The following is a 26,494-nucleotide window of genomic DNA, read 5'->3' on the forward strand; positions in this document are numbered from 1 at the left end:
TTCTAACACTAATGAGAAGGCACCTCCAGGGAAGAATCGATGGCTGGAAGGGGATGTTCGACCTTTTTCTGAAAATACCCCCCCCCCACACACACACACCATTTTTCCAAGCTGGGCTCTGACACCAAAGTAAGAGGAAACACAGTCTGGGATGGGATATTTTTAGGGAAGAATCTGTGAGTGTGAAAGGCACCTTTTCCTCTCAGCTGCCAATCCCCCCTGCCCCCCGTGAATGCTTCTGACTCCCCATATTCCTAGCAAACATGGGTTTTGGAATACCTATTTTCCTAGTTCCTTAGTTATCTTCGTCTGCAAATAAGTTTCAAGATGAAGATGATGAGGAATCTTTGCAATGCAATTGGATGGCCCTGTCTTTTTGGAACTCTCTTTCCAGGGAGATAATAATATCCCTCTTTATTGGTTTTTAGGAGAACCATTAAAAACGTTTTATTTTAATTATAATTCTGGTCACCTTTTGGATGGTTTTAGGGTTAATTTGATAAGTAGTTTATCTGCTGCTGTTATTTTATATTGCTATATATTGTACATTGTTATGTGATTATTTTTAATAATTGGTCATTGGCATTGGTTGTTATAAGCTTTTCTGTGAGGCGAGACACCATAAAGGGCTGGGCATTAAATAAATCTATTAAATAAATAAATGCGAAATAATTCTAGAGTTAAACTTCTTTTAGCCACAGATTCAATATCACTGCATGTTTCAGAAGCAGCATTTCCAGAGAGAGAGAGAGAACATGAATATTTCATTTTATTCATAATACTTAATCAGTAGTCTTATTAATCAAGGTTCACATTTTCTGCAGTTTCCCTTGGGCTGACAGGTGTGTTTGTGGGGATTTTAATGAGGGTCAGATTACATGTTCCTCATCAGGTTGTTCATAAATACTTTTTTTTTTCCTGCTTAGCTAAAAATGTAAATGTTTGCTCCTGATGGAATTTCAAACCTGCTGTTCTGGAGGGTGGGATCCAATTGTTATTAGAGTATCTATTGTTGCTGCTGCTGCTCATGCTCACTCCTCTATACTTGGCTCCAAAAGAACGAGAAGGATAGTTATTGTATTTTAAATTCATACGAATTTACTTTCCCATCAAGTTATATTTGACCATCATCTCTACCAGTGCTGATCAGTGTCAGCTGAAATGCTGATCATGTCAGCTGAAGTTTATATACAACTTGCTTGTGGTTTGTTGTCCAGGTTGTCAAACCCAGGCTGAACATTTCATATTGCTCAGTTCAATATCAATCTTGTCACAGAGTCAGCAACAGTTTAACCTGATGTGAATCATTTACACACATCTAGGGATGTATGAAAATCACTTACCTTTCGAGGATTATGCTAATGGTGGGGGGGAGGTGCTCCGTCCCTCCCCCCAGAATTCTGGAAGGGGGGGAGGCGCTCTGTTCCTCCCCCCCCTGGAATCCTGGCCGGCCAGTTGTGCTCCGCAGTGATTCTGCGGAGCCGCCAGCCGGCTCCACCAGCAGCCGGACATCCAGCTGATGGCTAGCAGGGACGCAAATGGTGGCGGCCGTAGCCGCCGCCGTTTGCATCCCTGCAGTCAGCCGTGATAGGCTATGTAAATGTTTACGTAGCCTATCATGGCTGACTTAAAAAAAACAGCAACGCGCATACGCAAATGGCAGCACCCATGGGCGCCGCCATTTGCGTTCCTTATTTTGGCACATCTTAGTCTATGTAAACATTTACATAGACTAAGATGGCGAAAAGGGGAACACAAATAGCGTAGCATCTACGCTATTTGTGTTCCCCTTATTTTCGCCATCTTAGTCTACGTAAATGTTTACGTAGACTAAGACGTGCCAAAATAAGGAATGCAAATGGTGGTGGCCATGGCCGCCGCCATTTGCGTACGCGCGGGTTTTTTTGTTTTAAGTCAGCCGTGATAGGCTATGTAAACATTTACGTAGCCTATCACGTTTTTTTTTTTTTAAAAAAACTTAGCTGTGATAGGCTACGTAAATCTTTACGTAGCCTATCACTTTTTTTTTTTAACGAAATGGCGGTGGCGGCAGCCGGCCGGAAGACCGGCCGCCACAGCCGCCGGAGCCGCCGCCACCACCACCACCAGGAAGATCCGCCCAAGGTAAGTCTCATCCCGGGGGGGGGTGGCAGGCCATTCTGCCACCGATTTCGGGGGGCCAAATGCGCTGGCATTCGGCCTCCCCGAGATCCGTGGTGGAACTTTCGTACATCCCTACACACATCTTGATCCAGTAGCTGTGCTATGTACAGAGGAAGTCCATCAGTCACAGATCTCTGAGTATGCACCTTTGCAAAGTTTGCATTGTGCCCGTCGTGTTTAGGCTACTCGTGGGCAAACTGGATTTCAAACAAATGATTAAAACTAGGGATGTTGCAGGAGTCCAAGTGGGGGGTGGAGTCTGGAGGACTCCCCTGATCCCCTCCACTCAGCCTCCCAGACCCCAGTCCGCAGACCGCCTCCACTTACCTGCCCGTTTGACTCCCTGGGTGAGCCACTGGGTGGTCCATGGGCACCTGGCATGTGGCTGCTCCATGTCTTAGCAAGCCACCATTTTGCATTCATGCCCGTAATCTTGTGTAAATGGCTACTTTACAGCCACCATTTGCATAAAAGACCTTTTATGTAAAACAACAGGATCCCTTTTTTATGCAAAATGGCAGCTTGTTGAGGGGTCTGGCAGCTGTGTGCCACTCACCGGTCACTGGGCACCTGCTCACCACTCACCAGATGACCATAGACCATGCAGCAGCTCATCCAGTGAGCTGAACAGGGGCAGGTACGTGGCGGTGGTCTGGCGAGCAGTGTGTGGGGCGGGCATGAACATCTAATTCAAGAACCTGAAAGTATAAAAAGCAACAAACAGATTTATTAAATAAATAAGGTAATTGAGAACTAGTCATTGGTTCTATTACATTCACTAACATGTTCAGATTTAGTAGGGTCTGAATACTGATGCATTTCTTTTAGAGAATTTCTATACTGCTTTTCATTACTTAAACAAATAAATAAATCCCAAAGCAGTTTACAAGATAAAATCATGATACAATAAAACTGCTCATTAAACAAGAAAACAATGATAAAAACCATGTCATTAAAATAACCAGGGGTAGCTGACAATGCTAGTGTCAGGAAACACCCAGGCAAATAAGTGTGTCTTCAGTTGTCAGCAGAAGCACTCCACACTAGGAGAGTCCACCAAATCTGAATGGGAGACCATTCCACATCGTAAGCACCACAATTGAGAAGGCCCTGCTCTGTACCATGGCCAAATGAACCTCAGTAGGTTCTCTACTGTCTTCCCCATCATGTAGACAGTGGGACAGCCTATAAGGGAACTTCCCCAGCTTGTAATGTTCAGATGTATTCTGAGGAAAATTCTGTTGTCCTAACATACTTACTGTGCTTGGAATGAAAATGAGACCATTGCAAGTTTATGTGTTGCAGTTGGCATCCATTGGGCTAGGCACTCATGTCTGGGAGTGGCTGTTGGTGCATGCTCTGAGGGATTACTTTAACCCCTTATTCCTCATGCCATTGATTGCTGAAACTGATTAAAATAAAACTTTTTTTTTTAAGGGAATGAAATGTACTGAACAATACTTTAGCTCCTGAGCAATCCATTGGCCCAGGGATTTCCAAATCTGAAAAAGTCAGGTACTCCCCAAGGGCATGTAGCATACAAATGTGACCTTTAAAGTAATGCACAAGCCTTTCTGTTGGAAGAAAAACCCTTGCCTTGCTAACTTCAAAATAACTGATATTAAAGTTTGAAAAAGTTATATACATGTCAACGTGCCAACCTAGAACAACCAGTCTTGTAGGGAGCATAGTAAACTGCATGAAAGAGACAGTGATGAATGAAGAGAATATTTGTAGGAGGAGCCATCTGCCTGCCAGAGGCAGTGTGGGAAGAAGAACACAGATTTTGTTGTTGGCTGTTGTTGTTCAAGGCTCTAGGCCTCTATTGTGTATTATACTCAAATAAATAGGAAAGGAAAGGTTCCTCCTGTGCAAGCACCGGGTCATTACTGACCCCTAGAGGGACGCCGCTTGCGCTGGCGTTTTCCTGGCAGACTATAGCGGGGTGGTTTGCCATTGCCTTCCCCAGTCATGGCTACCTTTCCCCCAGCAGGCTGGGTGCTCATTTTACTGACCTCGGAAGGATGGAGGGCTGAGTCAACTTGAGCCGGCTACCTGGGACCCAGCTTCCGCTGGGATTGAACTCAGGTCGTTGGGAGAGTTTTGGTTGCAATACTGCTGCCTACCACTCTGTGCCACACGAGGCTCTACTCAAATGAATAGTTTAAGTTAATTCCTGTCACAGTGGCTATTCTCAGTGGACGCCAATGAACACTACTGAATCTCTGTTACAACAAGAAGGGCGGAAATCTGAGCAAGGAAGCAATATTTTCCAATTGCTACATTCTATGGATGTTTTAGGGTAGGGCTGTAGCTCAGTGGAAGAGAAAATACTTAGCAAACAATTCCTGTTGAGCCCCGACTGGTAACCAGCAATTGCCCATACTCAGTCTTATCCAGGGAGGGTAGGTGCTGATCAAATGGCAAATGCTGGGGCAGGGAAATGGAGCTGGCATATATAGCCCCTGTCAGCCCACCCCTGACATCCTCACACTAGGACCCTCACGTGCCCACCTCTCAGATTGTAAAGCAATCTGTACCAGACTTTAAGGGTGCAATCCTATGCATGTTTAGACAGAGAAAAGACCTACAACTCCCAGCATGCCCCAGCATGATGGCTGGGGCATGCTGGGAGTTGTAGGACTTTTCTCTGTCTAAACATGCATAGGATTGCACTCTAAATGACTATTTTTCAGCTACAAACTTTTTGCTTTTTTTACTTAAGCAGCTGATGATATATCCAGCAAAAGTTTACTTGTTAATGAGTGTCAGGGATATTCATATTTAAATTCCATGACATGTTTCTGCTATTACATGAGAAAATTATTTTTAATGCCTCATTTAATGGAAATGAATCAGTCAGTCAGATATACCCAGGATAATAGGAGTGCTGCAATTACAAGGCCTGTATCAGGAGGGTTTTTTTTTTTCTTTTTAATAAAACAACAACTTAATCGGAGCATCCTTTCCTCAGTGTGGATTTTCAATTACCCTGCATTGATGTGGCATATAATGCATACACATTTTTACTGAGAAGCACTCTCTCTCTCCCTCCTCTGGCTGATGAAATGCAGCAGATTGAAGAATTATTTGAATCTGATATGCAAAGGGTGATTCTTCAAAGGACTAGGCCACATTAGCTAATTTAGAATCTGAATAATAATTTAAAAATTCTTATACTATTCAGATATGTCATAGTCCCGATCAGTGGAGACATATGCACTTGATTTGGTGGTTAGTCATGTGTTCATGTTTTTGGGGGATGAGGAACTTTGAGTTGGGCTTCCCATTATTGTCACAGTAAGCAGACCTGGTAACAGGGGCCAGTATCTATGCGCACCTGCTAAGACCCATGCCTCATCAGGGGGCCGACTGCCAAGCACTAGAGACCCCCTGTTCCTAGCACAATGTGGGATTCTTCCCCTCCACAAAGCAAATACAAGCTTCAGAAGGGGCTCAGGACCATAGCATGAGATAAAAGGGATAAATTTCTTCTCCATACCAGCTCAAGTCCCATTAATTGTGGCTTAGTGGTTAAGATGCTGAACTGCAGACTGGAAGGTCCGCAGGTCAGCAGTTCGAGACCTGAGTGCTGCGTGACGGAGTGAGCTCCCGTCTTCAGTCCCAGCTTCTGCCAACCTAGCAGTTCGAAAGCAAGAAATTGCAAGTAGATAAATAGGTACCGCCTCGGCGGGAAAGGTAACAGCGTTCCGTGCACCTCGGTGTTCAGTCATGCCGGCCACATGACCATGGAAGCATCTTCGGACAGCGCTGGCTCTTCGGCTTAGAAACAGGGATGAGCACCGCACCCTAGAGTCGGACACGACTGGTTGGGGACACCTTTACCTTTTTTTAATTTGCATTTAAAAGCCAAAGTTCACTTTAAATGCAAGAACACATTTAACACCACGTAAAACTTGGCCCTAAGATGCATAATTTTTTAAAAAGCCTTAGTTTTAAGGATTACATTTTCAGAAAATATTACCTTCCAAAGTAGTTCCACAGGTTTAACAAGACAAATCAAAAGTGCTACCCAAAATAGAAGGGTTTTTTTGTTTAATGCCAATTTTCTTGCATGGCAGGAAAATCCCAATAATCATTTAGATCGCATTGGGTTGGATCCAGATGAGTTACCTCTACTAGGGATGTATGAAATGTACTTACCTTTCTGTGGATTACGTTTATGGTGGGCGGGGGAGGCGTTCCGTCCCTCTCCCTGGAATCCTTGACGGGGGGAGGCAGTCTGTTCCTCCCCCCCGGAATTCTTGATGGCCGGCTGTGCTCCGTGGCGGCTCTGCAGAGCAGCCAGCCAGCCAGGCCCAGGCCAGCACCGTCCGCAGCCGGATTTCTGGCCGCGGAGGGCTCTGGGTAAACAAAAAACAAAAAAAACCCTGCATACGCAAATAGCGGCGGCTACAGCCGCCGCCATTTGTGTTCCTTATTTTTGGCCGTCTTAGTCTATGTAAATATTTACATAGACTATGACAGCGAAAATAAAGGGGAATGCAAATAGCGCAGTGGGCGCTATTTGAGTCCCTTTTTGATTTGCCGTTTTAGCCTATGTAAATATTTAAGTAGGCTAAAACGGCGAATCAAAAAGGGACGCAAATAGCACCCGCTACGCTATTTGTGTTCCCCTTATTTTCACCATCTTAGTCTACATAAATATTTACGTAGACTAAGACACCAAAAATAAGGAACGCAAATGGCGGCGGCCATAGCCGCCGCCATTTGCGTACGTGGGGTTTTGTTTTGTTTTTTACCCAGCCATGATAGGCTATGTAAATCTTTACGTAGCCTATCATGTCTTGAAGTAAACAAACAAACAAACAAACACCACAAGTCTGCAAATGGCAGCGGCGGCAGCCGGTCAGAAGACCAGCCACCGCAGCCACTGCAGCCGTCACCGGAGCTGCTGCCTGGAAGATCCGCCCCAGGTAAGTCTCGTCCCGGGGGGGATCCGCGAGGGGGTGGGGGGGTGGCAGGCCATTCCGCCACAGATTTCGGGATCTCACCGAGATCCGTGGCAGAATTCTCTGCCATCCCTACCTCTAACAGAGAAAGTTGCCTTCTGATGTATAAAGCTCTTCCGCCTCTTCCAGGTCCAACTAATTGACTCTATTATCTATACTATGTAGTCTGGAAATAGTTATTATTATTTTGTTTAAGAGCCGAGGTGATAAGAAAAAGCTGTCATTTCCCATGGTGAGTACCAGCTTTCCCCAGCCTGGTGCCCTCTACTTTTTGTACTTCAATTTCCATCAGCCCCAGCCATCACAGCCAATATGTTGGTATATAAATTCATTTCTGTGATGCTACTGTTACCTTTGGTCAAAAAGGTTTTACAAGTTTTGAAAGCTCGACAGAAATGTGCAAATCAGATTAATGGAGATGACAGTGTACACATTAGGGATGTGTGAACCCACCCCTGTCTGGGTTCTCTGGGCACCCACCCAGCCCCTGCTCCTACTCACTAGTTCCTGGACCATGTTCAAGCCCCACCTGCTCAGTGAGCTGCCCTCACTCACCCCAGCAGCCTCGTCAAGCTACGCAGTTGCCATTTTTTGAAAAAATAAAATGGTGATCACAAAAATGCGCATATTTGCGTATGTGCAAAAATGTGCATTTTTGCAACTGCAAATATTTGTGTATGTGTGAAAATGAGCATTTTGGCAAAATGCGCATATTCGCGCATACACAAATACGCACATTTTTGCAATTGCCATTTTATTTTTCAAAAAATGGTGACTGCGGAGCTCACCGAGGCCACTGGGGTGAGTGCAGGCTGCCTGATTCTGGACAGAATCGGGTGCCTGTGCCATCCCTACTCCACACTGAGTAACGTACATAATCAGTGTACGAGAGCACTGATCCCTCTTTCAACCATCTCCAGCCCTCTGTCCCAGCTGTCTTCCGTCTTAGTGAACTGATGTAAGATTAAAGCTTATTGTCAGCTTTGTCAGAGTAGGAGTAAAATTCTCTTTCAGGTTTATTCCTCTTTTTGAGGAATGCAAAACAATATGGCCCTATTTAGAAATCCCCTCCAGTAGGGAAGCTGGAGAAATTCAAGATGAACTAAAATGAGCTCGGATTTCTAAGGATCCAACCTGTGGAATCCACTGTGGAGCAACTCCCTCAGGCCGCATGGAGTCCATGGACTTTTGGATTTTTTTTTTTTGTTTACTTTCCTGAAAGTTAAGCATATTTATTCATAGGAAAATATGCAAGTTTCTGCTGAGGAAAAGTTGAATGGAATGGGGGATAATACACTAAATGTTACATACTAAGGTAAAGTATGTAAATTCCTACAAAATCTCTTATGTAATTATTTGCGTACTTTTCTGCATGATGAAAAAAAAAATCCACATCCATCTGTGAATGGACGATGGAACGAAAGGTGCCTAACAATCCATGAAACATGGACGGAGCAGAGTTTACACGCTCCGTACAATCTAGCAGGTGGTGGTGTAGAATATCAATATGCCTTCAAGAATGATGCTTGCATGTCTTTCTTCCCTGAGGTTGACTTGGTAACGCCACAAAAGTGTTGCTACAATGATTGAAAGCCCAGTTACCAAAAGAGCAAATGATGAATCATGACAACTTCTTTCTTAAACACGGTAATTAAATCTCAAGTTCTATTGTAGGTTGAGAGTACTACTTTGGAAGGTGCTGTACCACAATGAGCTCTAAGGATGAAGCAGAGTTCACCATCATTTATCAGAATTCATGAAGCCAAGAGTCTGAAGGCCAAGCTAGACATGAAATTATTATCTTTAGCCCTTGTGTGTGGCTGTTTATTTTTATTAAATAGCCAGTGTGGATGGGAATTAGCTTTCCTCCCATTGCAAATATCAGCATGTGGCCCTCCAATTGAGATTTGGACTGTGGCAAAGCATTAAAATAGGGGTGAGCAGGATGGAAGCCAAATGTCTTCCCTGCTGCCACTGGTGCAGCCCCTGCCATCTCCCCCAATTATTATTTTTAATGAACAAAATTATGTCCGAAGCAACAACAGAGCACCAAAAGGCTCTGTAGCACCACAGAACAGTTTGCTCCTGAATTCCAGGGGCAAATGGGTGGTTTATTAAATCATTTATTTATTTATTTATTTATTATTATTAAATTTATTAATCGCCCATCTGGCTGGTCACCCAGCCACTCTGGGCGATGTACAACATACAAGAAAACAGTTTAAAACAAAAAAATTCTACAATAAAAACATTTTCTAAAATACCCTAACCCATCCCAAATGCCTGCCTGAACAACCACGTTTTTAATGCATGACGGAAGCTCATTAAAGAGGGGGCATGATGGAGTTCCCTAGGGAGGGAGTTCCACAGAGTGGGGGCCACCACAGAAAAGGCCCTCTCTCTCGTCCACACCAGTCTAGCTGTCCTGGCTGATGGGACAGAGAGAAGGCCATCCGAGGCTGATCTTGTTAAGCGGCCTGTCTGGTGCTGCTGGAGGCGCTCCTTAAGATAGGCTGGGATAGCATATAGGGTTTTAAAGGTCAAAACCAACCCCTTGAATTTGGCCTGGAAAACAACTGGTAACCAGTGCAACTCCTTCAGCACTGGAGTGATGTGATCTCGCCAGCGACTGCCTTTAATCAGGAAAGCCGCCGTGTTCTGTACCAGCTGCAGCTTCCGAACCGTCTTCAAGGGTAACCCCACGTAGAGCGCATTACAGTAGTCTAAACGAGAGGAGACCAGGGCATGTACTACTGATGGGAGCAGATGTTCAGGAAGGAAGGGGCGCAGCCGCCGTATCAGATGGAGTTGATACAGCTCTGTCCGGCTCACAGCTGACACCTGAGCCTCCATGGACAGCTGGGAGTCCAAAATGACCCCCGGGTTGCGGACCTGGTCTTTCAAGGGTAGCCGTACCCCATTCAACACCAGGTCAACATCCCCTAGCCTCCTCTTGTCTCCCACCAAAAGTATCTTGGTCTTGTCAGGGTTCAGCTTCAGCTTATTCCTCCCCATCCAGCCACTCACTGTCTCCAGACATTTGGACAGGGATTCTACGGCCAACCTTGGTGAAGATTTGAATGAGAGGTAGAGCTGCGTGTCATCCGCATATTGATGACACTGCACCCCAAACCTCCTGATGATAGCCCCCAGCGGCTTCACATAGATGTTAAATAGCATCGGGGATGCTATTTATTTGTACCCTGCCTTTCTACCAAAAAAATACCACTCAAGGCAGTGGATTCAAATGGCTTTGGATTCTCTGAACACCACCTGCATCCATGCATTAGTGCAAGTGTGCGTTAGCACTAACTAGCAAAAGTACAATGGAATTTAGTTAAAAAATAAATAAAATCCAATTCTATCAATGAACAGATGAAAGAACACAAGATGTCTGGAAATCTGGGAAACACAGATGGAATGGGTTTAACAAAATCTGCACACCTCTTGGCACCTCACAAACTGTGGAGTACCCATGGAGTGTGGCCCTTGGGGGGAACTCCAGGGGGTAAAAATGGCATCTGGATCCCCTGCAGCTGCCCACCCCTGGATTAAATCATCTCTGTACCCCCCTCCCCTCCTGTGGTCCTAATCTGTCTCTTCTCCCACACACAGCACTGGCTAGCTATTAAAAAAACAATCAATCGTGCAATGGCTAAAGATGTAAATAATGTCATTGTCAAGTCTAGTTTGTCCCTGAAAAGAATTACAAATCTAAAGGAGGAATCATAGAACACAAAGTCAACATTAGTTAATGTGGGAATTGCTGTCCTGAAAGAGAGAGGTATCATTTTATTTTCATCCCCTTCCATTCTCCACTGCTATCCCTATTGTGTGATCTCCAGGGAGGAAGGTGGAAGTTAAAAGTAAGGCAAGGTGAAATAATGAATGTCAATTATGTACATCTACGGAGAGAAGAAGACAACAAAGTTAATAGAAAACTTCTACGGTGTTTTACGGTGATTTTCACTTTTACGGTGATTCACGGTGGGGGGGAGGTGCTCCGTCCCTCCCCCTGGAATCCTCGACAGGGGGGAGGTGATCCGGTCTTCCCCCCCAGAATCCTGCCTGGCTGGCTCCGCTCTGCGGTGGCTCCACGGAGCAGCCAGCCAGGGCCATCCGCAGCCGGAGTTCCGGCTGCAGACTGGCTGCTGCGGATGCAAATGGCAGCTGCCATAGCGGCCACCATTTGCATCCAGCCAGGCTGCCGTGATAGGCTACGTAAGTATTTACGTAGCCTATCACGGCAGGAAAAAAAAAACTGCGTACACAAATGGCGGCGGCTATGGCAGCAGCCTAGGGATGGCGGAGAATTTCTCCCCGAATCTTTGGGGGGCTGAGTGCCAATGCATTCGGCCCCCTGAAATCGGCAGTGAAATTCTCCGCCCCCCCACACCCCCCGGGATGGAAGTTACCTTTGGCGAATGTCCCTCCCGGCGGCGGGTCCCGGTGGCGGTTCGGCGGCCTTTCGTCGGGGGCAGGGGCGGCAGCCAGTCTTCCGACCGGCTGCTGCCGCCACCATTACAAAGTAAAGTGTAAAAAACAAACAAACCCCGTGATAGGCTACGTAACGATTAACGTAGCCTATCACGGCTAGATTTCCAAACTCAGCCGTGATAGGCTACGTAAATCGTTACGTAGCCTATCACGGGTGACTTTGAAAAAAAAAAAAAGAGGGCGTACGCAAATCTTTATGTAAATCTTTACGTAGACTACCGGGACCAAATAAGGAACACAAATGGCGGCGCCCATAGGGCACCGCCATTTGCGTACGCGCTTTTTTTTTTTCAAAGTCACCCATGATAGGCTACGTAATGATTTACGTAGCCTATCACAGCTGACTTTGGAAATCTAGCTGTGATAGGCTGCGTTAATCGTTACGTAGCCTATCATGGGGTGTTTTTTTGGGTTTTTTTTTACACTTTTTGTTTCACGGCCGGGGAGACGGGGCGCTTCTCCCCGGCCTGAATTTCGGCCGGGCGAGGTGGGGCACCTCCTCCCTCGGCCTGAATTTCGGCCGGGCTAGGCGGGACACCTCCCCCCCTCGCCTGAAATTCAGGGGGAGAAGCGAAGCCCCTCCCCCCCACCATGAAGCACTCCTGCGAAAAGGTATGTGACTTTCGTACATCCCTACGGCAGCCACCATTTGCGTTCCCTATTTTTCACCATTTTAGCCTACATAAATATTTACGTAGGCTATTACGGCGAAAAAAAGGGGAACGCAAATAGCGTAGTGGGTGCTATTTGCGTTCCCCTTTTTTCCCGCCGTAATAGCCTATGTAAATATTTACGTAGGCTAAAATGGCAAAAAAAGGGAATGCAAATGGCGGCCGCCGTAGCCGCTGCCATTTGCGTACGCTGTTTTTTTTTTTTGCTTGCCGTGATAGGCTACGTAAATACTTACATAGCTTATCACGGCAAACAGCAGATGCAAATGGTGGCCGTGGCAGCTGGTCGAAAGACCAGCTGCCGCCACCACCGGAGCCACCGCCGGAGCCGCTGCCGGAGCCGCCGCCACTGCTGCAGCCACCGCTAGAACATCCACCCCAGGTAAGCTTCATCCCGGGGGGAATCCGTGGGGGATGGGTGGGGGGGAGGCTGTTCCACCATGGTTTTTGGGGGGCTGAATGCCAGTGCATTCGGCCTCACTGAAATCCGTGGCGGAATTCTCTGCCATCCCTACCTCCTGCCTGTTCAGCCATCAAGGACCACTAGCCATCTCCTGCTCGTGAGGAGGAGATGGCTAGTTAGTGGCTGGAGCATGTGCTGCCCTGCTGATTGGCTGTCCTTGACAGCTGACCAGGTAGGAGGAGGAGGCACAGTTCACACCCCTGCTGCTAGCTGTCTCCCGCTTACGAGGAGGAGACAGCTAGTGACTGAGGCGTCCTCCTCCTCCTCCTCCTGCCTGGCCTGGGTGATTCACGGTGCTTTTTGCTTATAAGTCTATGTGCATACATAGACTTATACACAAAAAGTGCTGTGAATCGCCCATATACTCAAGATTCACAGTGCTTTTCAAGTAGAAATCTATGTGTACATAGACTTCTAATCACCATGTTTTTAAAAAACATGGTGATCACAGCAGAGGTGGAGGGACTGGTGAGCGGAGCAGGAGCTGGATAGGCAGGCAGGGGGAGGTTCCCACATCCCTAAGTAACACCACCAGAATGATCTCTGTCTCTGAAATGCAGCCATCTTTCTCCAGTTATTCAGTCTCCCCCCCCCTTCCACCACTGTCACTGATTTGGAGATGGCTGGGTTATGTTCAGTCCTGATTTGGCAACTAGAGTTGCCATTCACCAAAGGTCTCTCCCTCCTCCTCCCCCTCCCCCTCCCTTCCCTGCTTGCTCCTCCTCAACCCCTTGCTGAACTTTCTCAAGTCAATACCTTTGGCGCCAGGCTGTCTGGGCTGCTAAGAACAAATCACCAAGTTGGGCGAGGTGCTTCGTATACAAGCCACTTCACTTTGGGGTACCTTGTTGCTGTTCTGCTCTGCGTCCTATCACATTGAAGCACATCTGAAGCAGCCCTCTTTGAGTCATTATTCGGGTTTTGGACTGAAGCAGTGCACAGCCCTACCTAGGACACAGTAAATGAACTGCAATTAACAGAACTGCTGGTAAAATGTCAACACATGCCAGGCTTTTTTGACATTTACCATAACATATATGAAATCTGTAATTCCTCCCTAATGCCTGCTCTAGCTAGGGGTGGATGAAAGTCACTTACCTGTCCTCGAAGATTTCCCACGGTGGGGGGGAGGCGCTTAGTTGCTCCCCCCGCGAAGTTCAAGGCCAGGGGGGGAGGCTTCCCGCCTTGCCCGGCCGAAATTCAGGCCAGGGGGGAGGCTTCCCGCCTTGCCCGGCCGAAATTCAGGCCGGGGAGGAGGCGCCTCGCCTTGCCCGGCCGCAAACTAAAAAGTAAAAAAAAAACAACGCCCCCGTGATAGGCTACGTGACGATTAACATAGCCTATCACGGCTAGATCTGCAAAGTCAGCCGTGATAGGCTACGTAAATCGCCACGTAGCCTATCACGGGTGACTTTAAAAAAAAAAAAAAGCGCGTATGCAAATGGCATAGACTACGGCGAAAATAAGGGCAACGCAAATAGCGTTGCCCTTATTTTCGCCGTAGTCTACGTAAACATTTACATAGACTACAGTGACCAAATAAGGAACGGGAATGGCGGCTCCCTATGGGGGCCGCCATTATCTGTACGCGCTTTTTTTTTTAAGTCACCCGTGATAGGCTAAGTGACGATTTACGTAGCCTATCACGGCTGACTTTTTTTTCTTTTATTGTGATGGCGGCGGCGGCAGCTGGTCGAAAGATCAGCTGCCGCCCCCGCCCCTGACGAAGACCCGACGAACCGCCGGCCGGACCCGCCGTCGGGAGGGACATTCACCAAAGGTAAGTCCCGTCCCGGGGGGGGGTGCGGGGTGTGGGGGGGGTGGAGAATTTCTCCCCGAAACTTATTTGGGGGGCCAAACACGTTGGCGCTCAGTCCCCTGAAGTTTCAGGGAGAAATTCTCCGCCATCCCCTAGAATGAGAGATCTGGCAGCCTTTCTGGAGAGCCACCAAAGCCCAAATCCTGTGATTTGAAGGGTCTTTACTAAGCAATGCAAGGCATTGCAGGTTAGTAGGGATGTACGAAAGTCACTTACCTGTTCGCGGATTATGTTGATGGTGGGGGGGGTATTCCGTCCCTCCCCCCAGAATCCTCACCGGGGGGGAGGCGCTCCATTCCTCCCCCCCGGAATTCTCCGAGGCTGGCTGTGCTCCACGGCAGCTCCGCGGAGCAGCCGCCCCGTCCCGTCCAGGCCAGACCCGTCCGCAGCTGGATTTCCGGCCGCGGAGGGCTCTGGGTAAAAAAAAACACAAAAAAATGCATACACAAATGGCGACGGCTACGGCCGCTGCCATTTGCATTTCTTATTTTTGCCCTCTTAATCTACGTAAATATTTACGTAGACGATGATGGTGAAAATCAAGGGGAACGCAAATAGCATAGCAGGCACTATTTGCATCCCTTTTTGATTCCCTGTTTTAGCCTACATAAATATTTTTTTTTTTAACCCACCCAGCCATGATAGGCTACGTAAAGATTTACGTAGCCTATCATGTCATGTGTTTTTTTTAAAAACGTAGTCATGATAGGCTACATAAATCTTTATGTAGCCTATCACGTCTTTCTTTCTTTCTTTCTTTCTTTCTTTCTTTCTTTCTTTCTTTTTCTTTCTTTTTTTTTCTTTTACAAGAGTGGAAATGGTGGCGTCGGCAGCCGGCCGGAAGACTGGCCGCCACAGCCGCTGCTGCCGCAGCTGCTGCCACAGCCGCCGCCGCCGCAGCTGCCTCCACAGCCGCCGCAGCTGCCGCCACAGCCGCTGCCGCCCGGAAGATCCCCCCAGGTGTCTTGTCCTGGGGGGGGATCCACGGGTGGCGGTGGGTGGCTGGCCGTTCCGCCATGGAGTTCGGGGGTCTGAATGCACTGGCATTCGGCCTCACCGTGATCCATGGCGGAATTCTCTGCCATCCCTATAGGTTAGTTTCCCCTGGAGACTGCCTGCACAGGCTGTCTCCAGGGCTACCATGCCCACAATGCCTCGTCTTGAGGAAGGACCCCTCAAAGTGCAGCATTAAGACCTGGGCAGCTCACCAGATAAGCTGCCCTCCCAACTCTCTCATGTTGAGTAATGGGGCAAGCAGCTTCTCCAGGGAGCCCACCTGCCCAATCTCCCAGCCTCCAAGAGTGAGCGAACTCTCTGGGAGAGTTCTTAGAGTGAAATGGGGGTGGGGTGCTCCAAAGCATCCTGATGGCCACTGTCCTGCTGTGGCATTTGCCACAGCAGAAGGGCATGGCCAGTGCAATAACAGCTGTGGCAGTGCCCACAGGGACCCTGCCAGAAAGCCCTCCTGATCTGCTGTCTGAGCAGGGATTTCACCTTGCCTCATGGGAGGGCTAGCCCTGCTCCTCCCCTCAAGTAAATGCACTCACCAGGAGCAACTATATTCCTTACTAAGGCTTACTTCAATTGTGTCCTTTAGTACAGAGCTTTAGTTTCTTCCATTCACTTCTGTGGGGGGAAGTAGAGCTGCATTTGGGGTCACAACTGTGCCAGGGAGAAAGCCTGTTCCTTGGCACTGGGCAGTTTGTCCTTCAGTGAGTAGGGATGTCAGAGAATTTTGCCACGAATGTTGGGGAGGCTGAATGCCAGCGCATTCAGCCCCCCGAAATTGGTGGCGAAACGGTCTGCCCCCCCACCCCACCCGGGATGGGACTTACCTTGGGTGAATCTCCCTGGCGGTGGCGGTGGCTCCGGCGGTGGTTCGGCAGCGGCGGCAGCGGCAGCCGGTCTTTTGACCGGCTGCTGCCACTGCCATTTCCAAGTTAAAAAAAAAAAAAAAAAGTGATAGGCTACGTAAAGATTTACATAGCCTATCACGGCTAGATTTTTAAAAAAATACTGTGATAGGCTACATAAATCTTTACGTAGCCTATCATGGCTGAGTAAAACAAAAAACCAAAAACCGCGCGTATGCAAATGGCGGCGCCCATGGGCGCCACCATTTGCGTTCCTTATTTTGGCACGTCTAATCTACATAAACATTTATGTAGACTACGGCGAAAATAAGGGGAACGCAAATAGCATAGCGTCTACGCTATTTCTTTCCCCTTATTTTCGCCGTAGTCTGCGTAAATGTTTACGTAGACTAGACGTGCCAAAATAAGGAATGCAAATGGCGGTGCCCATCGGCGCCGCCATTTGCATACGCGCGGTTTTTGGTTTTTGGTTTTACTCAGCCATGATAGGCTACGTAAAGATTTACGTAGCCTATCACGGCTGACTGCAGGGACGCAAATGGCTACGGCCACCACCATTTGTAGACCCGGCCGGTCAGGATTTGTGGCGGGAGGGACGGGGCAACTCCCCCCCGGCCAGAATTTGGGGGGGAGGGACAGGGCGCCTCCCCCCACAGCCAGAATTTCGGGGGGAGGGACGGGGCGCCTCCCCCCCACCTCGAATCACATTTCGTCAAAAGGTAAGTGATTTTCGTACATTCCTATCAGTGAGAATAGTCCCATGGGAGCCCAGTGCTCCAGTCTTCTGCCACTCCACACTGGTCATGGTAGAATTTCACAACTGGAACATGGTGAGAAAAGTTGCATTTTGCTAGTGTGCATAAAAGTGCCGTAGTACAATTGCTCCCCCTTCATGGATCACTGCCTTGTTGTGGCGAAGGGGCTTGTGTAACTCAGTGAAGCCATAAGCTATGCCGTGCAGGGTCACCCAAGACAGACAGGCCATGGCAGAGAGTTCTGACAAAATGTGGTCCACTGGAGAAGGAAATGTCAATCCATTCCAGTATCCTTGCCAAGAAAACCCCATGGAATGTATCACAAGGCTAAAAGATATGACACTGGAAGATGAGCCCTCGGGTCAGAAGGTGTCCAATATACTACTGGGGAAGAGCAGAGGGAATTTCCAAGTAGCGCCAGAAAGAGTGAAGCGGCTGGGCCAAAGCCGAAAGGACACCCAGCTGTGGATGTGTCTGGTGGTGAAAAGAAAGTCCAATGCTGTAAAGAACAATATTGTTTAGGAATCTGGAATGTAAGGTCAATGAACCAAGGTAAGCTGGAGGTGGTCTAACATGAGATGGCAAGATTGAACATCGACATCTTGGGAATCAGCGAACTAAAATGGACAAGCATTTAAACCACAAATACAGCTTATAAACAATATAAAATATAAAAGCTTAAAACTACAATATAGCAGTACAACCAGAATAAAACCTACCAGCAATGCAGAGATTTAAAATACAGTAACAAATTTAAAACAACAGATCTAAAGGACTAGAATGTTAAAATGCTAAAACTCCTGGGAAAATAAAAAGGTCTTCACCTGGCACTGGAAAGAGTACAACGTAGGCACCAGGCGAACTTCCCTTGGGAACTTAATCCTCAATCAGGGTGCCACAGCACACATCATAAGCACAGCTCACATCATACACATCAATGAAAATATAGGTATTTTCTTTGGAAATGCTCTCTTGATATATGCCTTTGCTAGTAGCTCTTGGTTTTTCAATTTGCTTAGCATATATTGATATCCTATTGGAATATTTGGATATTAAGTATTAGGTTGAAATGGAGCTCAGATAGATAGATTATAGACAGACAGATGATAGATAGATGGATAGATAGATAGAGAGATAGATAGAGAGATAGAATCAAATGCAAAAGGTAAACATAATATCCATTGTAGGTGACAGAATATGTGCATTTGGAAATCATTTTTCTTCAAGTAATGTTAAAAAAAGTCTACCTATTGATCAACCTGGGAAGATCTGTAAACAACTCATTCTTCAAGAACAATACTGCTGCTGATAAGGATGGGTGTGAGAGAAGCTCCTCTTTGCTTCCCATTTTGATTTGGTCTGCTCATGGGTTATGGAGGAACAGAGACGTTATGTGATATCTGCACAATTTCATTGCTGTCATTGGGAAATATACATTATGTGTGAGTGTGTGTGTGTGTGTGTGTGTGCACGTGTGCATGTGCGGGGGGGGGATATAAATCCACAACAGGGAGAGAATAAGTATGTGTACACCTTTCCTAGTTTGCACATGTGTGTGTACAAAAGCAAGTAGCACACAGTTCATCTATAGCTTGCAGGCAAAGCTTAGCGAATAGGAGAAGTGGAAAATCTTTCTTTACCCCTCCCAGCTGGTCAGGAGAAGAGGAACATGCAGGCAGGGGTCACATGTAACACTGGGACAGCTAGATGGATGTACGAGAGATGGATTTCCAGTTGAGAGTAAGGGATATTACATGCCCACCGGCCATCTGGGCACTGGGAGGCAGTGAAGAGGGCTCCATCTGGTCCCTCCTGCATTCATAACTGTACCTCTGGTGATGAGCATTGCACATATGCATTTCTGCATTCTCAATAGGAAATTTTAAAATTGACAGTGTACTGGAGTGAAAAAGATCCCGCATCCCTGAAATAAAATGTGTGCTCTTATACTATTTATTTAGTCACATGGCATCCCAGTAATCTGTAGTGCTTCCCAAAACCCTTTCGATTACATTTGATAGGATTAGTAAAACAGCCGCCCAAATGTATGTATGTGCTTTACTTATTTTTCCACCTTTATGAATTTTAAGATTGCCCTTTGGCCCCCCCAAAATACAAAATTGAGGTCTTCAGGATTATTGGAGATGAGAGCACACATCATGGGAAATGTTATTTTCTTCCCAAGGCTGTTTGCGATTGCTGTATCTGTTGGATTAAGAAAAATCTGAATTTGATGTCTGTTGCTGCAAATTGAGAATGCTTTCTTAATTAAGGATTTACAAGATGATTGCATTTGATTAAAACATAGTGAGCTCAGTTTCACTTGATTGGTAATTAAAGATTTTTTTCTGGCTGTTCCAGTTTCCATTAGCATTTAGTGGTTAATCACTCTGCAGTATCCTGGAACTGGAAAGTTTAAATATAAAACCAGGGGCAGGTGAGTGAGGTAGATTTTGTACAAAACACAGAGAAATCACATGGTTTCTACCCAGCAGGTTTTCAGCCTACATAACATAGATAGGACAAGAGTGAATGATCTGACCAAAGGTTAGCAAGGACTAAGATTAATCAAAGCAAACAGTTCAGACAGATGATTCCAATGTGGTCTGTGAATTGAAACAGTATCTTGGGGAAATGGCATTTGAGGAGGGCTATAAAAGATGACAGGGAAATGGTATGGACAGAGCAGGTTGGTGCTCTAGGGCCTTCTCAGTGTTTGCACCTACATTGTGGAACATTCTTTTACCAGTAGGGATGGACGAACTTACCCATGCCTGCCCTGCACGCTGCTCACCAGTCTCCTGCCACTTGTCCAGCTCCAGCAGGCATGCAGGATGAGCCACTGGATGAGCAAGAGCTCATGGCATCCCATTCATCTGTGAGCCACCATTTTGCGAAAAACCGCAGGTAAGCTTTTTACGTAAATCGCCATTTTCCACAAAATGGCAGCTGCAAATAGCGCCATTTATGCAAAATCACAGGGGTAAATGGTCTAATTAGACTTTGGGACAAACCAAACTTAAGACTGGAAAAATGAGAAACAAAGAGAAACCAAAATGGACAGATTGGCGTATCCCTACTCAATAGTTAGTGTGCTTCAGAGTGTCACTTTGCAGGGCAATACTATGCATGTTTACTCAGAAGTCAGCCCCACTATATTTGGTAGAGCTTACTTTCAGGTAAATATGTGCCCAGGAGTGAAGCCACAATCTCACAATTGATCTGGCTGTTGTTTTATTTTCATGAAATTTTATTTTATTTTGAAATAAAGTTTACAAAATAAAGGCAACCAAAAAAAAATATACATAATAATAAATCAAGATAACTAAACAAACAAAGGAATTCAGTCATTATAATTCTTAGTCTATACCAATATGCTTATGGAACACCTACAGTAAAATGGTCTAAGTAGGAGCTAAATATCTGATGAAAGAATAAAAATACAATTTATACAGCATATAAAAGCCTAGGAGCATGTGCAAGTGTGTGTTGTTTTCTGCTTATGTGTGTATTAATCAGAAAAAAATATAGGCAACTGTTCTTTCAACAAATACAATGAATGTTATTTCTCAGGAGCCCTTATATACTGAGCCAGAGCCCAGATGGTTCTATCTACCATTCTTATAGACCAAAAATGGCCTTATGCATGTCCAGGGCCAGGGTACAATGCCCTTTAAAAGGGAGCCTTCCTTATTCTGTATTGATAACATTGCTATGGCTATTCTCTCTCTCTCTCTCTCTCTCTCTCTCTCTCACACACACACACACACACACACACACACATATATATATAGATGATTGCAAGAAATGGTCTCAAAGTATGATGGCTGGAAACTCATGTTTGCTTCCATGGGGGTGGGGTGGGGTGGGGACCATCATCTAAATCGAACTCTGCTCAGCAGAAAAGGAGGGAGGTGACTTTCATTCATTTCATTTCCCCTTCCTCCTGTGGCCCATGAGCTCCCTGAAACTCTGCTCTGGAGTGTTAGGGATCCTCTGGAATACTGGGGAATGCAGCGGGAGGAGGAACCAGGAAACATTGCGTCCCCACTTCCACCAGTGGGATCCTCTGCTGAATCTTGGTCTCTTCCATGCACAGAGGTCACCCTTCCGTTTATGGAAGCTGAGTTAGGATCCAAGCCACTAGGGGTTTTGTTTGTTTTTGACAATTTAAATTGGAATGTATCAATGATCAAGCCTTTGGATCTTCTGGAATCTTATCCCTCACCACAAAGACAACAACCTCCATCTTAACTCCACTTCTAAAATAATAATAATAATAATAATAATAATAATAATAATAATAATCTGGAAGGATGTCCACAAATGCAGGTAGGATTGCCAGAAGGAAATAAAGACAGAACAAAGGCAGATGAGTGTATGTGGACCAGAGGGAATGAAAGAAAAATAAGATGATGACTTGGGGTCTTGGATAACATTTCTTCTAAGGGAATGCTTTTAGAATGATTGCATATGGTGGTGGTGGAGAGACCACTGAACATTCACATAAAGGGCTACTAGATTTCTGCTTTCTCTTATCCTTGAATTTTTCCTTTAGGGAAAAACCAAGGAACTCATAAATATTCATGCACATGACTAGTGCCACTGGAATATTTTCCATATGTTTGCCTCCTTAGGAATCATTTCAGCACCACACACTTTAAGAGGAAATTGTTAAGTCAGAATAATTGCCCCCTGGTCTCAAGCTCAAAGATGGAGATTCTCCAGTGAAATGGAAGCTTGAAAGTGGTACCCAAAGCAAGATGGAGTCAATGCAGAGACCTACAAAAAAGGAGGAATGGCATGATCTTAATGATAGGAGAATAAGCCTGCTGAATTGGAGAAACAAAACGGAAAGCAAAGCTAGGAGAGAGGGAATTGCTGTTGAAATAAATACCCAAGGTATATATGGGTCAATAGCTGGCATGAAGCCCCTTCATGGATCACTGCCTTGTTGTGGCAAAGGGGCTTGAGTAACTCAGTGAAGCCATAAGCTATGCCGTGCAGGGCCACCCAAGATGGACAGGTCATGGCAGAGAGTTCTGACAAAATGTGGTCCACTGGAGAAGGAAATGGCAACCCACTCCAGTATTCTTGCCAAGAAAACCCCATGGAACGTATCACAAGGCTAAAAGAGATGACGCCGGAAGATGAGTCCCTCAGGTCGGAAGGTGTCCAGTATACTACTGGGGAAGAGCAGAGGGTATTTCCAAGTAGGGCCAGAAAGAGTGAAGCGGCTGGGCCAAAGCCGAAAGGACACTCAGCTGTGGATGTGTCTGGTGGTGAAAAGAAAATCCCATGCTGTAAAGAACAATATTGTTTAGGAACCTGGAATGTCAGATCAATGAATCAAGGTAAGCTGGAGGTGGTCAAACATGAGATGGCAAGATTGAACATCGACATCTTGGGAATCAGCAAACTAAAATGAACAGGAATGGGCGAATTTAATTCAGGTGACCATCATATCTACTATTGTGGCCAAGAATCCCTTAGAAGAAATGGAGTAGCACTCCTAGTCAACAAAAGGGTGGGAAAAGCAGTACTGGGGTACAATCTCAAAAATGATAGAATGATCTCAGTACGAATCCAAGGCAAACTATTCAACTTCACAGTAATTCAAGTCTATGCCCCAACCACTGATGCCGAACAAGCTGAGGTTGATCGGTTCTATGAAGACCTCCAACACCTTCTAGAACTAACACCAAAAAAAGATGTCCTCTTCATCATAGGGGACTGGAATGCTAAAGTAGGAAGTCAAGAAATCACCGGGATAACAGGCAGGCATGGCCTTGGTGTACAAAATGAAGCAGGACAAAAGCTAATAGAGTTTTGTCAAGAGAACACGCTGATCATAGCAAACACTCTTTTCCAACAGCACAAGAGACGACTCTACACATGGACATCACCAGATGGTCAATATCGAAATCTGATTGATTATGTCCTTTGCAACCAAAGATGGAGAAGCTCCATACAGTCAGTAAAAACAAGACCTGGAGCTGACTGTGGCTCAGATCATGAGCTGCTTCTTGCAAAATTTCGGCTGAAATTGAAGAACTTAGGGAAAACCACTAAACCATTCAGGTATGACCTAAATCATATCCCTTATGAATATACAGTGGAGGTGTGGAATAGATTTCAGGGATTAGACCTGATAGACAGAGTGCCTGAGGAACTATGGACGGAGGTCCGTAACATTGTTCAGGAGGCAGCAACGAAATCCATCCCCAAGAAAAAGAAATGCAAGAAAGCCAAGTGGCTGTCTGATGAGGCTTTAAAAGTAGCTGAGGAAAGAAGGGAAGCAAAAAGCAAGGGAGAAAGGGGAAGATATATCCAACTGAATGCAGAGTTCCAGAGAATAGCAAGGAGAGACAAGAAGGCCTTCTTAAATGAACAATGCAAGGAAATGGAGGAAAACCACAGAATGGGAAAGACTAGAGATCTCTTCAAGAAAATTGGAGATCTCAAGGGAACGTTTTGTGCAAAGACGGGCATGATAAAGGACAAAGCAGGCAGGGACCTAACAGAAGCAGATGAGATTAAGGTGGAAAGGATACACAGAAGAACTATACAGGAAAGATCTTAATGTCCTTGACAGCCATGATAGTAATGTCCTTGATAGCCATGATAGTGCGGTCACTGAACTTGAGCCGGACATCCTCGAGAGTGAAGTCAAGTGGGCCTTAGGAAACATTAGTAACAACAAAGCTAGCGGAGATTACAGTATTCCAGCTGAGCTATTTAAAATCCTAAAAGATGATGCTGTTAAAGTGCTGCATTCAATATACCAACAAATTTGGAACACTCAGCAATGGCCGCAAGACTGGAAAAGGTCAGTTTACATTCTAATTCCAAAGAAGGGCAGCACCAAAGAGTGTTCAAACTACCGCACAATTGTGCTCATTTCACATGCCAGCAAGGTGATGCTCAAAATCCTACAAGCTAGGCTTCAGCAGTATGCGAACTGAGAACTACCGGAAGTACAAGCTGGGTTTCGAAGAGGCAGAGGAACTAGAGATCAAATCGCCAACATTCGCTGCATCATGGAGAAAGCAAGAGAATTCCAGAAAAACGTCTATTTCTGCTTCATTGACTACGCTAAAGTCTTTGATTGTGTGGATCACAACAAACTGTGGCAAATTCTGAAAGTGATGGGAGTACCAGACCACCTTACCTGTCTCCTGAGAAACCTGTATGAGGGTGAAGAAGCAACAGTAAGAACCGGACATGGAACAACCGAGTGGTTCAAAATTGGGAAAGGAGTACGACAAGGCTGCATATTGTCACCCTGCTTATTTAACTTATATGCAGAGTACATCATGAGAAATGCCAGGTTGGATGAATCAGAGGTCGGAATTAAGATTGCCGGGAGAATTATCAACAGCTTCCGATATGCAGACGATACCACCCTAATGGCAGAAAGTGAAGAGGATCTCAAGAGCCTCTTGTTGAGGGTGAAAGAGGAGAGTGCAAAAGCTGGTTTGAAACTCAACATTACAAAAACTAAGATCATGGCATCTGGCCCTATCACTTCCTGGCATATAGAAGGGGAAGAAATGGAAGCAGTGACAGATTTTACTTTCTTGGGCTCCAAGATCACCGCAGTCGGTGACTGTAGCCATGAAATTAAAAGACGCTTGATCCTTGGGAGGAAAGCTATGGCAAACCTAGACAGCATAGTAAGAAGCAGAGACATCACCTTGCCGACAAAGGTCCGTCTAATCAAAGCTATGGTTTTCCCAGTATGGCTGTGAGAGCTGGACTATAAGGAAGGCTGAGCGCCGAAGAATTGATGCTTTCGAACTGTGGTGCTGGAGAAGACTCTTACGAGTCCCCTGGACTGCAAGGAGGTCAAATCAGTCAATCCTAAAGGAAATCAACCCTGAGTGCTCATTGGAAGGACAGATACTGAAGCTGAAGCTCAAATATTTTGGCCACCTAATGCGAAGAGAAAACTCTCTGGAAAAGACCCTGATGCTGGGAAAGACTGAAGGCAAAAGGAGAAGGGGACGGCAGAGGATGAGATGGCTAGATTGCATCACCGATGCAATGAATATGAACCTGAGCACACTCCGGGAGAGTGCGCAGGACAGGAAGGCCTGGCATGCTATGGTCCATGGGGTCATGGAGAGTCAGACACGACTGAACGACTGAACAACAAGCTGGCAAAAGAAAGGAACGTATAGATTTTAGAAATACAGAAAATGAAGAGTGCAATCCTATAAACACTTTCTTGAAAATAACCCTTAATGAACACAGTGAGAGTTCTGAGTAAACATGCATAGAATTGTGATGCATGGAGCATGATTTTGCAATGAGCTTAATGCGTGTGGTGGATGTATGTAAGTGTGTGTGTGTGTGTGTGTGTGTGTGTGAAATGGAGGAGATGGCAATCCACCCTCAAGGTTTCATTTGAGATAGAGAAGACATCAATAAGTTTACCACAGTAGAGAAATGGAAGAATTAATTCATTGTTTGCAATTGACTTTACTCATCAGTACATTAAGATTGGATTATATCTCTTGTATCTCTGATAGTGCTCATTCTATTTAAGGGAAGGAACTCCACTAAACAGCACCACAGAGAGTCACTATGAATTAGTAAGTGTCTGGGTTTTCTTTTAATCTATCAGTGCCTGTGTATTTAATTTTCTTATGCTCTCTTAGTTATATGACACATAATAAGACAGATACCTTCACTGTATGTATGAATTGATATTAATGAACTAATATTAGTTCATACTAATGAACTTCTTTCTATATGTAAGTCTTCATCCAAATAAAGTATTATTATTTAGGCTTTGATAATATGGTTCCTGGGAGCAATATACGTCCAGGGTTCTTAGGATGGAGAAGATTTACCTCTGCACCCATGGATAGGGAGGTTCTCAGGTGGAGAAGGAGGTCTGACTTCACAAGCCTCTGTGTAGCAGGAAAGGAAGCCTCTAATGCACTTGCCACTCTACCATCAGTGCTCTGAGGGTGGCTACAGCAAAAAGAGGGCCTTTTAGGGGCATTCCAGGGCCACATGGAGAGAGGTTTTGGATCCAGCTCTGAATGTAATGGGAAAATCACAGGGCCCAATAGTATCACAAGGCCCATTTATTCAGTGGTTGCTGTACAGGACAATAGACGGTGGCCAGATTACAGAGAGATTTTTGTGCAGAAAAAAGCTTAAATAAGCACCTCCACTTAAAAGGTCTCAGGCAACAAGGTTGGGAAAAGAACTCACCCCAAGACCCCAGAGAGCTGCTGCCCATCACAGTAGATGCACCAATGGACT

Source organism: Heloderma suspectum, chromosome 1 (assembly GCF_057233095.1).
Source record: "Heloderma suspectum isolate Gila_16-S chromosome 1, 16-S_ref, whole genome shotgun sequence".
In the NCBI taxonomy this organism is placed as follows: Eukaryota; Metazoa; Chordata; class Lepidosauria; order Squamata; family Helodermatidae; genus Heloderma; species Heloderma suspectum.